Source organism: Cupressus sempervirens, chromosome 11, assembly GCF_028749045.1.
Source record: "Cupressus sempervirens isolate cs-2001-9-10 chromosome 11, ASM2874904v1, whole genome shotgun sequence".
Lineage (NCBI taxonomy): Eukaryota > Viridiplantae > Streptophyta > Pinopsida > Cupressales > Cupressaceae > Cupressus > Cupressus sempervirens.
The window spans coordinates 525,747,875-525,762,231 of NC_143128.1; the positions used below are offsets into that span (position 1 = coordinate 525,747,875).

A 14,357-nucleotide genomic window follows, 5' to 3' on the forward strand; every position below is an offset into this window, starting at 1 on the left:
TTGATTCAAAAATCACACAGTTAAATCCTGATATTAATATCATAACAGATTTTGTTATCTTTTGAGGTATACCCCTAGGAACACCTATCTAGTTTTAAGATGAGCCCAAAGTCCAGAAGATAAGAACCATTCTTGTTTAGTTTATTCAGAGTCCTTTGTGTTTTTATTTATGTGCTCATTTTACTTACATGCGCAGTGCATAAAGCAATGAACTGGATTTGGGTGCATTGAATGATTCTTAGTACAGTGTTGAAGGTGCACAATGTAGGTAGTTCATGGGTCCACTACATGATATTTAGTATTCTGTACAATTGTGCTTTTGTATCTCTTTATGAATATGCTATTTTCTATACCTTGTTTTAGTATAGTTTTTTTCTATTGAAACTGAATATACTTTCAAGTATCATTAATCTATTTTTTTCCTTAGGAGACATTAATATACTTTCCCTAATTGTTGAGCATAGAAATATTAAAAAAATCTATTTTTTGAATATGGGATAGTTTTATTGAAATCAGCACTCTTCCTTCCCTACATTGCCAAAATCTCCTCTTGAAAAGATAAAGGCTAAAGGGAAAAAGAGTGGTTCTTAGAGACTACAAACATGCTCATGAATGATAGACCTTAGTATAATAAAAATCAAGGCTTCAGTTCATTACCTATAAAAAAATATCAAATATCAATCAATCGAGGTTTATGTTTTAAGATCATATTAATTTGACAGTACATGTTAAACAATTTTTTCCAAACAACATAGAATGAAAAAGTTGACAACTACAAGCAGGACAATTTTATGGTTTAAGATCATATATCTGAATTTTGACCCATTTATTTCACCATGTATGATTTGATAAGTGTTTAGTCTTAGCTGAAAATTTTGGGTTGATCAGATGAAAAATGCTGATCTAGATCTTGGCCTTTTAGGATTCTTATAATAGTAGCAAAGAAAAAATGTTTTGTAATATATTAAAAGGAATTTCCTAAAAAATAGAAAATGTATGTAAAACACAACATAATTTTGGCTCTATGATTTGTAATACATAATATGGCCTAGTATGTTTCCTTTCTAAGTTTTGTTTAAATTAGTTCTATCAACCTTTTGAAATGTACATAATTTTGCAAAAAAAAGCCCCTCTCATATAATATATTAGCTTTTTGTTTCAGGCTAGTGTGTTCTATTCATTGGCTCAAAGCGATCCAGCTGCACATCAGAGAGAAATAGAAGATTCCTCATATGTTGCAAATGAATCCATGGATAGTTCATTGTTACTAGAACATGTTATATTAGCAACCGTCTGTCTTTTTGGTCAATAAAGCCTCTATTTTAGGCAATGGACTGTAGTTGTTTGCATGTCTTATTTGTCTGATGAGTATATATTGGCATAGGAAATGCTAACAGAGCCTTTGAAGCAAGGAAGACTAGGATTTATCAGTGGTCTTGTTACCAAAGCAAAGGTGATTCCATTTAAGAGGATTTTGTTTCATGCTACAAGAGGTAATATGCACCTAAAGCAGGTTGTAGTTGAGGAGCCAGTGACTGACCCTGTCTCAGGGGAGAAGGTTTGTTAATAATCCTCTTAAAGTCATTGAAAGGTTAAGGAAAATAATTTTTGGTAATTTTACTTAGAACTTTTAATCAAATGAAAATAATTTTTGCATTGCATACTCTCTTTATTAATCTTTAAAATCAAGATGAATACATCCAAGCATGGAATTTCTGAAGTGTCTGCAGTAAAGCTTTTTCAGCAAAGAATGAAATAAATATACAATAGAATCCACTTGTGACTAAGTGATTGTCAATGGTTGTAAATTTATGAGCACACTAAGCTGAACATGATTCATCCTCAAGAATTTCTTCAAAACTAGAGAAAATAGCAGACTGACACTATTAATCTAATTTTCAGATGGATATTAGTTCTTTGTGACTTTGACTACCTATTCTGTAGTATAGTTTAACTGTGTTTAGCTTTCATTTCATAAATCTTAGGGATGGTTCATAGAGATAACAAACATATAGAATATATAAAGATACTGGATAAGCTAGCACCAACTTTACATTGCTCATATATCACTCACTGTTATTTGCATTGTGGGACTCCAGGTGAATTTCTATTTAACATCCACATAAGAATTAGTCATTTCTCAGGGAATTTTTGTTTAGAACCACGGTAAGATCCTATATTAGTCTTCAATGTTCATCATTCAATGTATTATAGTTTTCAACTGTCAAAATCTCGAGCTTCAGTTTCAGCATGAAACTAACCATAATAACATTGGCGAGGAGTGGTGCAATATGAGCCCCATCTAGGACCACTACTCAGCCCCAACCCAAGGTCAAGACAAGTGAAAATGCTACTTCTAGTATGTGTTGATTAATAGTTAACACAGTTTACTAGAGGCATAAAGATTTTCTTGCTCTTACCTTTCTTATGTGGGATTTTCTCTACCTATAACGTCCAGCAAGAGGAATCTGAATGACCATCTTGGCTATAATTTTCACAATGCACATATTTATTCTTAGTACTTGAGGCATTGACCTTCTTTTTCTTTTCTTGAGCTACACTTATCCTTGGGGAGGATGGAGCATTATCTACTTTACTTGGTGAGCATAGGCACATGTATCATCTATGGCCACCAGTTTGGATAGGAACACAAAGCTTTCAAGATTAGATATGAAGGCCTCCAATAAATTTTATGAAGAACTCATCTTGTTTTCTTTTTCCATCTAGACACTCCTACTATGAAACTCACTATTGTAACCAAACACACTTTTTCCCTCTTTGTACTTCAAAAGTTGGGATCAATATATGTTTCCTCTCTATGATTAAGAAGACAATTGTTTCATAATCTAGGAAAATAATTTTTTTGTTCAAAAGTAAGAAAATGCATGATGAAGTGTGCCCCCCAAATCTGTCAACTAGTGCTCAAGCTATTATGTATGTGTGAACATATTCTTCATATGGTAGAATGCCAAATTTGGTCTCCACTTTGGATAAATATTTTGTTTGGATAGCTTTTCTTACCATGCAAAGTGTCATCTCCCTTTTTAGAGTATGCTCTTTCATCGCATTTGGCATCTTTCAAAATGCAAATGTTCTCCACAAGTCTCCCTTAGACTCTTAAGTCTTTTTCAACTAAAGAAACCTTGCAATGTTAGCTTCCATCTTGAGGAACTTTGCCTCTTGATACATAAATTGCTCTTATCTTACCATGATTCTTAGTTTTTCTTCCACTTATGTTGGTTGCTGCATCTTTGATAAGGTAATTTATCTTTGTTGACCTTGTTGTTGGTATGAATCTATAAAACAATTGGAACTTGGAACAACTTCCACAAAAGTAAGTGATACCACTTGATTAGTAAACTAGGATTGATATTCCACACTCTAGTCATCACTCTATGCATTTTGCATTAGAACAAATCTGATTGGAATTATAATATTATAGTAAGCACAACTGAATTTAGGAAAATGCTTGAACTAGATGGTAAACATCAGCACAAGCTTGGGACACAGATTAGCCCTAGACAATCCAAACCTTGCAGGGCAGAAAACTCCAGCAAATGGGCTACTAATAACATAAATCCTCACTACAATGGCAACTTACAGGGCATGAATATAATTTGATAGTCTCCTCATGATTTCTTTAACACTCACACAACCCTCCTATCCTGCGCTTCTCTAACCATGGTCAATCAGGATCTCATAAATTGTATTTCAAGTCTCAATTACATGTTGCTAGAATGATCAATTCGGGTTTACAATGGATCATTAATTTGTTACATTCTCTTTAGTTTAGTAAATTATGTCCTACTCCAATGTTTCTCATGTAAAATGTTGTCTTCATATTAATTTTAATTCATAAACCCATTTATTACAGTAAGAACACTGAAGTTGAGTGAGATAATTTTGCCAAAACCCCACCTTATACAGGCTTGTCAAATGATTGTTATCTCTGAATTAAATCCACAAGACACCATTCACTATTCTAGAGAAACAAAATCCTAAGTGTGATGTTATGGCTGAGCCCTGTCTTTTCCAGAGTTTTAATGCTTTGATCACTAACTGTTTTGACAAGCGGGTCAATATATTACTTATATTTAAAAATTAATATATTTATATAAGGAAAATCTAATGTCATTTTTTTTTGAATTTTTACCAATAGAAAACTTCATCTAATTTCTATGATTTCTGAACTTGAAATTGAACCTGAAACTTGTGAATTTTGCATAGACTATCTAGTTATGTGGTATGTATTTTGTTCTATCGATATCCTAGTTGGATGGAGCAATAATTTATGACTGAAAATGGTATGTGATAATTTTTTCCCATTCTTCCCCCTTTTTAGATGGATAAAGGTTTGGTGTCATACAAAATCTTGGTCTAGGGAATGGTGACTTTGATCAAGAAATGTGTATTTCTTAAGTAGAATAGGGTTTGGGATCATGTTAGTAGTCTATTTTCACATGTAATCTCTATTTTGGAAGAAAGTTAGCATTTAATATATGTGGTCACCTTCTACACTTGACTCTACTTAAACTACAAGGCATGCATATTCTAGATTCAAATCTATGCCTTCGATCTACAAAGATGAGCCTCCACTTTCAGTTCCTCTCAATAAACTTATTGATGGCTGAGACCATCAATGCCTACTTTTTGACTCTCCCAGTTTTGTCTAGCCTTGGCATTGTTGTAATTGTTGACATCTCAAGCTTTTGATTTAGTGGTTAGATCGTAGTGTGCTAAGATTCTAGTAACTTTATTGGGGAGAGTCTTTTTCCCTTTGCAGTTTGCTCATCCTATGGTTGACCATGTTCCATTTGTTGGACCTCTTGGCTAGAAAGGGGCTAAATTATTAGTGCTGAGTGGTGATGTTCTCAGCTATAGCTTTTTGGCTCCTAATGTTATCTTTTATCTTTGTGGTCTGGTAGTGAAATCATTGACATATCAATCTTTTGGTGTAGTGGCGAAATTGGAGCACATTAACATAAATATGTCAAAGTTATTTAATATTTTCCCACAGGTAGGTTAAATCTACTACAGAATATTCAAGGTTGCCTCATAGTATTTGGTTTCATGGTCTATCTTTAGGGGATCTAAGCCAGGACATGCTTATTTCATTAGCCTCTAAATTTGAGTCTTTGTAGGTAAATAATGAGGAGGTATAGTATTTGTAGGACTTTTTTTGTCCAAAATGTAGACTGAATTATTTTGTCAAAAAAGAATGTTCCTTAATTGATCAAAGCTCTTGTTTTTATACAAACTAGGTCATAAACAAATAGTTTCCTTCTCTAGTACAAGATAGAGTGACTTCAAAAGAACACAAACTATGCAGCAACACTATTTAACACTCCAGGAAATGAGCCATTCTTTTGCATTATTAATGACCTGACTGAGAACAAGGCTTGCCACAAATAACAATGTATCTGATCCAACCCAACATGGCTTCCATGGTCCTTTTTATTATCTTTCTTGTCTGTATTATTTATCAATGCTAGGAGGTTATCAAAGGAAGGTTTATGAGATAGATTGACCTATAGGAACATCATTTCTCTGATCATTGAAGTTTCTGATCAGAGATGAAATTGTTATGGATAATGGTTTGATTGTGATAGAAAGTTCTTAACCTGGTGAAAATCAAGTAATGGAATTGTAAAGGCATGATGCGTTGACTCAAAATTTCTTTTTTTAGTTTGAATAATAATGGAAGAAAATGTAATTGCTAATATTGTTTGAAAGTTGGTTGCTAATATGAGAATTGTTAATGGTATTTTGAACATTGTAGTGGTGATGAAAAGGCCTTGTACGCCTTGGGGACTGATTTTGTTGCATGGTATGGATGTTCCTTAAACATACTTATAACAAGTTACTGATTTAATGATTTTGGAATTCTTGGTATTTGAGGTTGATGATAATGGCTGTATTATGAGGGTTTGATCAAGTTATAGACAGTTGGTTGGTTGGTGAAAATGAGTTATGCTTGTTAAGATGTGATGATGAAAAGTCATTGTCATTTAAATATCTTAACATTATAATGAATATGAAGATCTCCCAACATTCCTTGTGATAGAAATGGTGACTTATTAAGAACTCAAACTCCCTAAAGAAATGGTTCATAATAAATTGACTAATATTGGTTAAGACAACCTATACCTTTGTAACAATTCTTTAATCTTGGCATACTCTCACACCTTAGAATACTAAAATATTTTCAATCATGAAAATCCTTTCATGCACCAATATTATCACCCAATTCCTCCAACAACTTGGTATCAACCTTACACAAGACATACTTTACTGACAAAACTGTGACAGTCAAAAGTGCAGTCCTTCTGACAGTTTTTGGAAATCACAAATTTTCACCCCTTAAAACTTCAAACTAAATTTTCTGGAAAGAACAAGGTTTTTAGATAACATCAAGAACTAGCATATCCCAAGATTATAGGATTTTATGAGTTAATTTAATCACCCAACCAAATTTTTCTTTGACTGCCAATTCTGGATACATTCACCATGACCACATAAATCTGACTTTGTGTCTTCTCTAACATGTGTCAAACATTGCACAGAGTCCTAAAAGAAAGAAATAAAAAATAAAGAACCTCCTCCCACCATTTCACCAAGTAATGGAAAAGAGGTAGCATCCGCCAAGGGTGGGTCTTTCAATTCTTGAATTGAGCTCATTTTTAAATTGAATTGTCATCTCTAATGCCAGGTATGTCTATTCGGATTGTCAAGTTAATCCTCATTTGGTTGAATAGTTGATAAAGTTGTTAGTTTATATTGGAATAAGATTACAGAGCTGTCAAATATATCTACTTTATGTGATGAAAAGATAGTATTAAGCAAATCAGTTAGTATTTATCTTTTGATAGAGTATATGGTCTTGAACCTTTTCAAATGATGGTGATCTTTCATGAACAAATAATTACATGATGATGGGGGAAGGTAAAATTTATAGAAATAAGTTATAGGTCAAAGAAACCAAGGTCATATATTTATTGTTCTCATGATTGTTAACATTGAGTTCTTATTTGGGATGCAATAGCTAGGATGTCATATGATTTCAGTTACCAAGGAGAAAAACACTAGCTACTGCTGTTATAATTTGACTTGAAATGGAAACATGGAATTTTAGCATGTGATATATTATTTAACCAAAGTCCCATTACATTAAGAAACAACAAATGTATCAGTTGAGAAAAAAAATGTGCAAAGGGGCAACAATTAGTTGGCTGTCCTAACATGGAAAAAAGGAAACATTGGCCTTGACTTACATCATCTTGATAAATAAGAGAGCTTGAACATGGGAAATAGATTATTAATAAAAAAGTGTAATATATCCATGACTTAAATGTTGAAAATATGTACCATTAAGAATGAAACTATAAGGAAATATCTGATGTATTTATTGATATCGACCTAAAATTACCAAATTGATTTGGAAAAAAATAATAGTAGCACAGACCCACTTATGCTTTAACTCTTAAGAGGTTGACTTATTAAAAAAATTGAGAATTAAGTGATCTAGTATATCTCTTAGGGATTGTTGTTGAATAATTCAAGACTCTGTGATTCAATGGCTTGAGACTGAGAACTTAAGAATACAACTTGAAGCTACACCTTTCTGAGGGCCAAGAGACAACTTGATGGAACCCCGCTTCATTCAGGATTTGATTCAAGGTTACAATTGTGGGAACAATATAATAACTGGGAGAATATCAGAATATTACATTGTCTACAAGGTTAGTGGTTAAGACCACAATTATGAAAACTATATTTGTTTCCCCTTTCTTTACCTTGTATAAATGATTGTCCTCACTAAATAAATAATGATGTATTTGGCTCTTCCATAAAAAGCATAGTGATAGAAATAGAAAAGCATTCTCCATTAAATATTCTATTATTGTCAAGCTGTAGACAACATTTAGAGATTCACAACTCTCTTACCAACTTGTGATAATGCTTAGTCTTTCTCACTCTCAAGGTCAACTTCACTGAAATAAGTGTGTACAACATTGTAGATTGTGCTTGAATTTGTTTAATGAAAACTTGAGGGGTTCTGTGAAATTTGGTATCTAGTTTTAAAGCCTATTTGTATGGTTTACCCTCTAAGAGTTCAACCAAGCCTCTACCTAGGTTGATTTGAAGAGACATAAAATTGAATAATGATAATTTCTTGCAGTTATGTGAAAAAAGACATTCAAGACTAAGGAAGTCACATGCACCCTTTCTGAGTCAATTAGAAGTTAAAATAGTGAAAAGTAAGGGGACCTAGAAACTCAATAAAGAAAAATGTACTATTCCAATTTATTATCACTCTCTTTTTTCAAGAACTTAGATTCAAGATGATTAATTGTCCCCCAAGAATTAGCCATCAAGAAAGCCTTGAAAAAGTTGATAATACAGTTCATTTTAGTATTCTCTCTGGTATAGAGGAAACCATTAATCATGTATTCTTAAGATGTCCCTATACCATGAACTATCTATCATGGTTCTATAAAAAAATAAACTATATGTTTAGTGCTCCACTAAGGGCATTCTTCTTCTCATGACAGCATGAATGATTAACAATTAAAACATTAATAGCACACAGTTTGAGAAGCTGATATTCATTTCTGCTGGTGGTCATGGTGTAAGGTTTTTTTGCACTAGGACTTTTTTGTAAGGTAAAAGGAATTAATCTTTTCCAAACAAAACTTGGCTTTTCCAAAAAAAAAAGTGTGAGATTTTTGTTGCTTTCCTTGCTAGATTGATAAAATAGTGACATTACTTGTTCCATGAAAACACAATTTTTAGTCTAAATGAGAATGATTTAGCTTGTCTGAAAGTTGAAACATATCACTTGTGTAGATTATTGATGAAAATAAAAATGAATTTGGAAGATTAAATTATCCAACATTTGAATTTCTTATTGTTTACATCATGAAATAAAAGTCCAATTTTTGTATTTGTTTGTTGGAAATTTTTGACTGGGGTTCTATACAAGTAATAAAACTAGACAAGTAATGCCTGTGGAGGAGTGAGCTAGTTTTCTTATGTGTCTACTGTGTAGGAGTAACCCTTAATTAGACCTTAAATTCATGAAGCACTTCACTAGTTGAAGGAGGAGGTATTTTTTTAATAACCTAAACCAATTAACTATATATTCTATTGGTACTAATTTTTGTAGCCAGATATTACTACACCTGGTCTCAACTTACTAGCAGCTTGGAGTGGAGCAGTCTCACCAACCTAGCTTGCGGCAGGTGAATGGTGTACAATGTACATTATCATCTCTGGCACATCAATGTCTTCTCCTCATGTTGCATGAATAACAACTCTATTGAAAGCCATGTCTCCAAATTGGAGTCTTGTTGCTATTAGATCTGCTCTTATGACCATAGGTAACACTTTCATTCATGAAGGCATTTGATGAAGCTAAAGAAAATACTCCTCCAGGGTTCTTGAAAATTTCCAATGCACAACTTTATTTGGGGTATCCATTGTTTTCTCACAGCAATTATTATAGACATCGAGGGTCATCCAATGACAGATGCATTTAGAAATCTAGCTACACTCTTTGGATATGGATCAGGCCATGTGAACCCTAATGATGCATCAGACCTAGGCTTATTATATGATACCACAATAGATGATTACCTATTCTTTCTATGCGGGAGAGGAATTAATGTTTCTAAAGCACTTAACATCACCTTTACCTGCCTAGATAATCCTCTAAGTACCAATGAAATGAACCATCCATCAATTGTCATTACAAACTTGATCTGTAGAGAAACCTTCACCAAAACTGTCACCAATGTGGGCAGTGAGAGTGTATACTAAGTTTCTATTAAGAACCCACCAAGTGTATCCATAGATATGCATCCTCACAAGTTGTGTTTCCATTCTACAGGAGAGACACAATTTTACTATCAAATTTATTCTTAAAAAGTCTCTTAACTAGGAATATGTGTTTGGATCTTACACTTGGGATGATGGATTTCATAAAGTAAGGAGTCCAGTAGCTAACTATGCAATGTGAAATAGAAAAAGTTACCATTACATATGTAGTTCAGTCTGAGATGTCAACTATACATTCTAGATCTGAATCCATGAGATCTTCTAAGTGGTAGTTTACCATTAAATCCCATTAGAAAGTATTATTTTGCCAGATGAATTTTTTGCCATTTCTTTCCATTGCATTTTTTAAAAATCTGAGTTATCCATCAACTTAAGTTCTGATTTTCTTTGAGTTTAACCTCTTGAACTAGTTTGAGTTTTAATGTCTCCTCCAAGTCACCTTTCAATGATTTCCAAATATCTTCTCTAAAATTAATATTCAAGGTGAAATTCACTTTTTGCAAGCCTACTCTGCTCTTTTATTGCTAAAGTTGATTTGATTTGATGGGGAAGTGATTTTCACTACCTCCTCTTTATAGGCGATTAAGTCAAAAGGCATGACCTTTAACTTGGGCTGAACCAGAAAGGGAGGAAATTTAAATTTAAAGTCTGATTTCCTATTTAAGGCTAGCTGATCTAGACATTTCCCAATCTAGTTTGAATTTGAATTTGATTTAAATCATTTTACTTCTCTACTAGGCTGACTGATCCGAGCATTTTTATTGATTTGGTGAAGTGAATCTGTCCCATAGTTGAATTCTTGAAGCATTAATGTTGGGTGGGGTTTGTGTGTATGTTGGATTGGAATTCCATCACAAGGTCAGATTCTGACCTTCTATTGGAAATGGAATTCCATCACAAGGGTGGATTCTGATCTAGTGTTGGAATTAATGTTCCAACACCTAGATGGATCTTAACCATGTGTTAGAACTCTTCTTCTTATGCATTTTAGTGCTAAGTTTTCCCATTCAAACTCTTCACCCGCCTTCATGCTTTTACTCATCTTCTAGTGATCTTAAAATGCTACCTCCTTAATCTGATTTGAGTTGATTGCTAATTGAATTTTCCAAGGATCTAATTTTCATCTCTCTTTTGACATTTTTCAAATGATTTCACACTTACCTTCAGTTCAATCTTGAGTTGATTCTTACTCAATTTCAAAGATTTCATTTTGGTTTCTTGAGTCCTCAAGATCAAATTTCACCCCTTATGAGAGGACAAAGATATTTGAAATGCCTCTAGACTTCAACAAAATTAATCATGAGGTCAGGATTGTCACCATGCTTGAGGGCAGAAATTGAGGGAGCATCTGAATAGAAATTCAAAGGAGAGGTTAGAGTCTAACCTACCCCTTGAACTCCAGTTCCAAGGGGTTTTTGGATTCTGGCCACTTCTTGGAACTTTTCTAAGGATTCAAAAATACTAAGTGTTTGCCCTATTTCTTTGGAAACTTAATTTTTGCCCACCTTGCTTGGATGAAAATCTTATTTAATCATCCTTTTCTCTGATTTTAGTGATGCTCATCCCATTGAAGTGGTTTCAGTTGTTCTTCTCTCAGATCTGAATGTTAAATTTTTTCCTTTTCATGTTCCCATGCTTGTCTACTTTGGTATCGGATGTTAATGCTATAGTGTTCTTTGATCAATCTCTCTCATATAATCAACCTTTCAACTCAATTCTTCTTTCTATACCAGATTTCAAACTTGAACACCTTTTCACATTAAACTTGATTCAAGTCAGATTCTCATTCCTTTCACCTCAAATCACAACTAAGGCTTACTCTCACCATCAAAATTCTAAATGTTGGATGCCTTGTTATCAAATCTACTTTCCATCACTTGACTCTCAAACAGTCAAGGGAGCTGCCCTTAAAGCTGCATACATCTAGCCTATTGACTTGAGAAGTCTGAATTTGTCACCAAACAAAGGCCATCTATGGCTAGTACTCTACTACCAAGGAAAAAGAGGGGGTACCCATTTGCAATGAGATGATGGTGTGAAAAGGTCACAACATATACATCTCCAAGTTTTCCAAATGACAAAAGTTCTTTTTATTCTCATTTTGAAATCTCTGCAACACCTTGTCAATCCATGGACAAAACTGCTCAATTGAAGACATAGGAGTTTCATCTTCAGCTACTATCAGCCTCTTTATCTAAATAAATGTAAATATTGACACTTAATTGTGCATTGCTTTATTTAGTAAAAATGAAATCTAGTGCATGTTTTTGGTAGAAATTATCATGCAATTTTTCAACACTATGTTGTAACCACTTTCACCAATCTCTAAGTTTAGGATAATGGTTTTGTTTTTTAGCTAATCACTTTCAAGGATCTTCCTTGCCACTAGATTGATTAAGGATGAGTTTGAGTGCAACAAGTGGTAGTAACTCATATGCTTGGGCAGATGCATTTCCTAGGAGGGAAATTTATTGGGTCTTGATCTCAATTTATCTCACTATATTATTTTTTGACACCTCCAAGTTGCTATCCTCTTCAATTGTTGTAGGTAAATCCTTTATTAACATGCTGAGATAGAGTCAAACACCTTTGTGAGACCAGCCAAGATTGGTCCTCCCAATTTCATGCTCAAAAGTGGTGCTACATCATCAAAAAACTCTTGAACTTGTATGCACTACTTGAAAGCTTTAGATGGAATGAACTTCAACCCATTGAAATTTTTAATGCTCAATTCAATGGTTGGTTAGCAATAGGTAAATGTGTTAGCATGTAATCATCAACCACAACAAGTCTCCTAAATACATTTTAAGTTGGCATCAAATGCTTATTCCACACTGGGTCTAAACAATTTTAGGACAAGACAGATTGCAATACCCTGAGCTTCCATCAAAGAGTAATGATCACGTAAGGCTATCTAAAAACATCCTGTAACAACTTGAATCCATCCAAATTTTTTTGAAGAAGCAAGTGCATGCCTCTTCACAAGGAGTGCAAATTCTTTAGTTTTTTTTCTAGTCCACATTACAAGATCAAAGGCATACACCGATTCCTCTCCTAAAACAATTGAATAATCACTTTCATCTTGTGCAATAGAAAAAAAACCAAGTTACAAAAGGGTTGCAATATATGCACCACCATAAGAAGTGTTAGATGGTCATCAACCTTGCATATTATACTAAAGCCATTAGTAGTGATTGTTAAGCATAGTAACATGAAGATACTTCTCCTCCTTTTTCCCCATGTCTTAGAGATGGGGATGCATCGAGGACTTGGGGACTCTGTCCCCCAGTCCTAGTGGTGCCACCAAATTCTACCACATCTACCAAGGATGGGGACATTCTGGTGTTGACTATTTGTTAATTAGACTATTTATGTTCTATGTTCTATGTCAAGTGGATGAAATTTTCCAATGCCTTTCCAAAAAAGATTGCACATTGTGTCCTATTCAAGGAACCACATTTAGATTAGGTTTTTTATCAATAGAGCATGTGTTGGGTCTAGATCTCACATACTAAAATTGTTACCGTAGAGAAGATGGAAGAGAAAATGGTGATTTGACACGTAGTATGTGCCCAAACAAGCAAGCTCTACAATTACATCCTATGAAATATCACCAAAGGAGCTATTGATGTTGAGATTAACAAACAACTTGGTAGCTGGATTATCATGAAGAGAAGTGGATGTTAATGCTTGTTCCAATATGTATGTTTTGCATACATATCAGCTATGGGAATAACTTAGGAGTATTTGGCTGAATGGTAATTAAAACTTGCTTTAGTGTTAAAAATTAACTCCTTATCAAATAAGAATTAAATGATTGTTTATTTGGTCTAATATAAATCTACACTTTTCATGTATGCAGGTTGATCCAACCATCAAGTTAAATTCTGATGTGATATACATCCTTTTAGAGTTAGCAGAGGAGTATTATCAATTGGTAAGGTATTTTATTAATATTAGCCATCATTCAATAATTTTTATATCACACCATTATCATGAAGAAAAACTGTTGATTCTATTTACAACTTTGGTTTTTTGATGGCCAGACATCTGATCTAATAATGGACAAAGAAGGCTTTCTAAAAATAGGCTAAAATCAATGTTGCATGGGGATGGGGCTACTTTGGTACTTAGGGTATGGGGACGGGTAAAGGTATGGCTATTTTTCAAAGGCTAAATCCCTTATTTGTAGTTTTCTTAGACAACTAAAAGAGGATAAATTAAGTTCATGTGCTATTATGGGTTCATCTCTTAAGAGAATGAGAACGACCCCCTTAAAGATGTTTGTGTTAGAGTAGGGGAAACTCAACAAGCTTCTGGTGATGATGTAAAGAGTAATCTTACAAAGAGCTCATAGTTGGAATCTCTATTTGGCCTTTGGTATCCCTTCAATATCTATTTCAACATTTGTTACAAACTCTCCAACGGATAACTGGTTCACAACGAATGGAACTTTCACCTTTGGCATGTGTAAAGATTCCTTTGGAGAAGATTTAATATAGGATCTACATCTCAATGAT

General features: G+C 33.7%; 1 pseudogene; it reads right to left on the reverse strand.

Moving 5' to 3' along the window:
* Nucleotides 1-12,008: 12,008 nt before the first annotated feature.
* LOC149530676 (exocyst complex component EXO84B pseudogene) lies at nt 12,009-13,078 on the reverse strand (annotated as a pseudogene).
* Between the last annotated feature and the right edge of the window lie 1,279 nt (nt 13,079-14,357).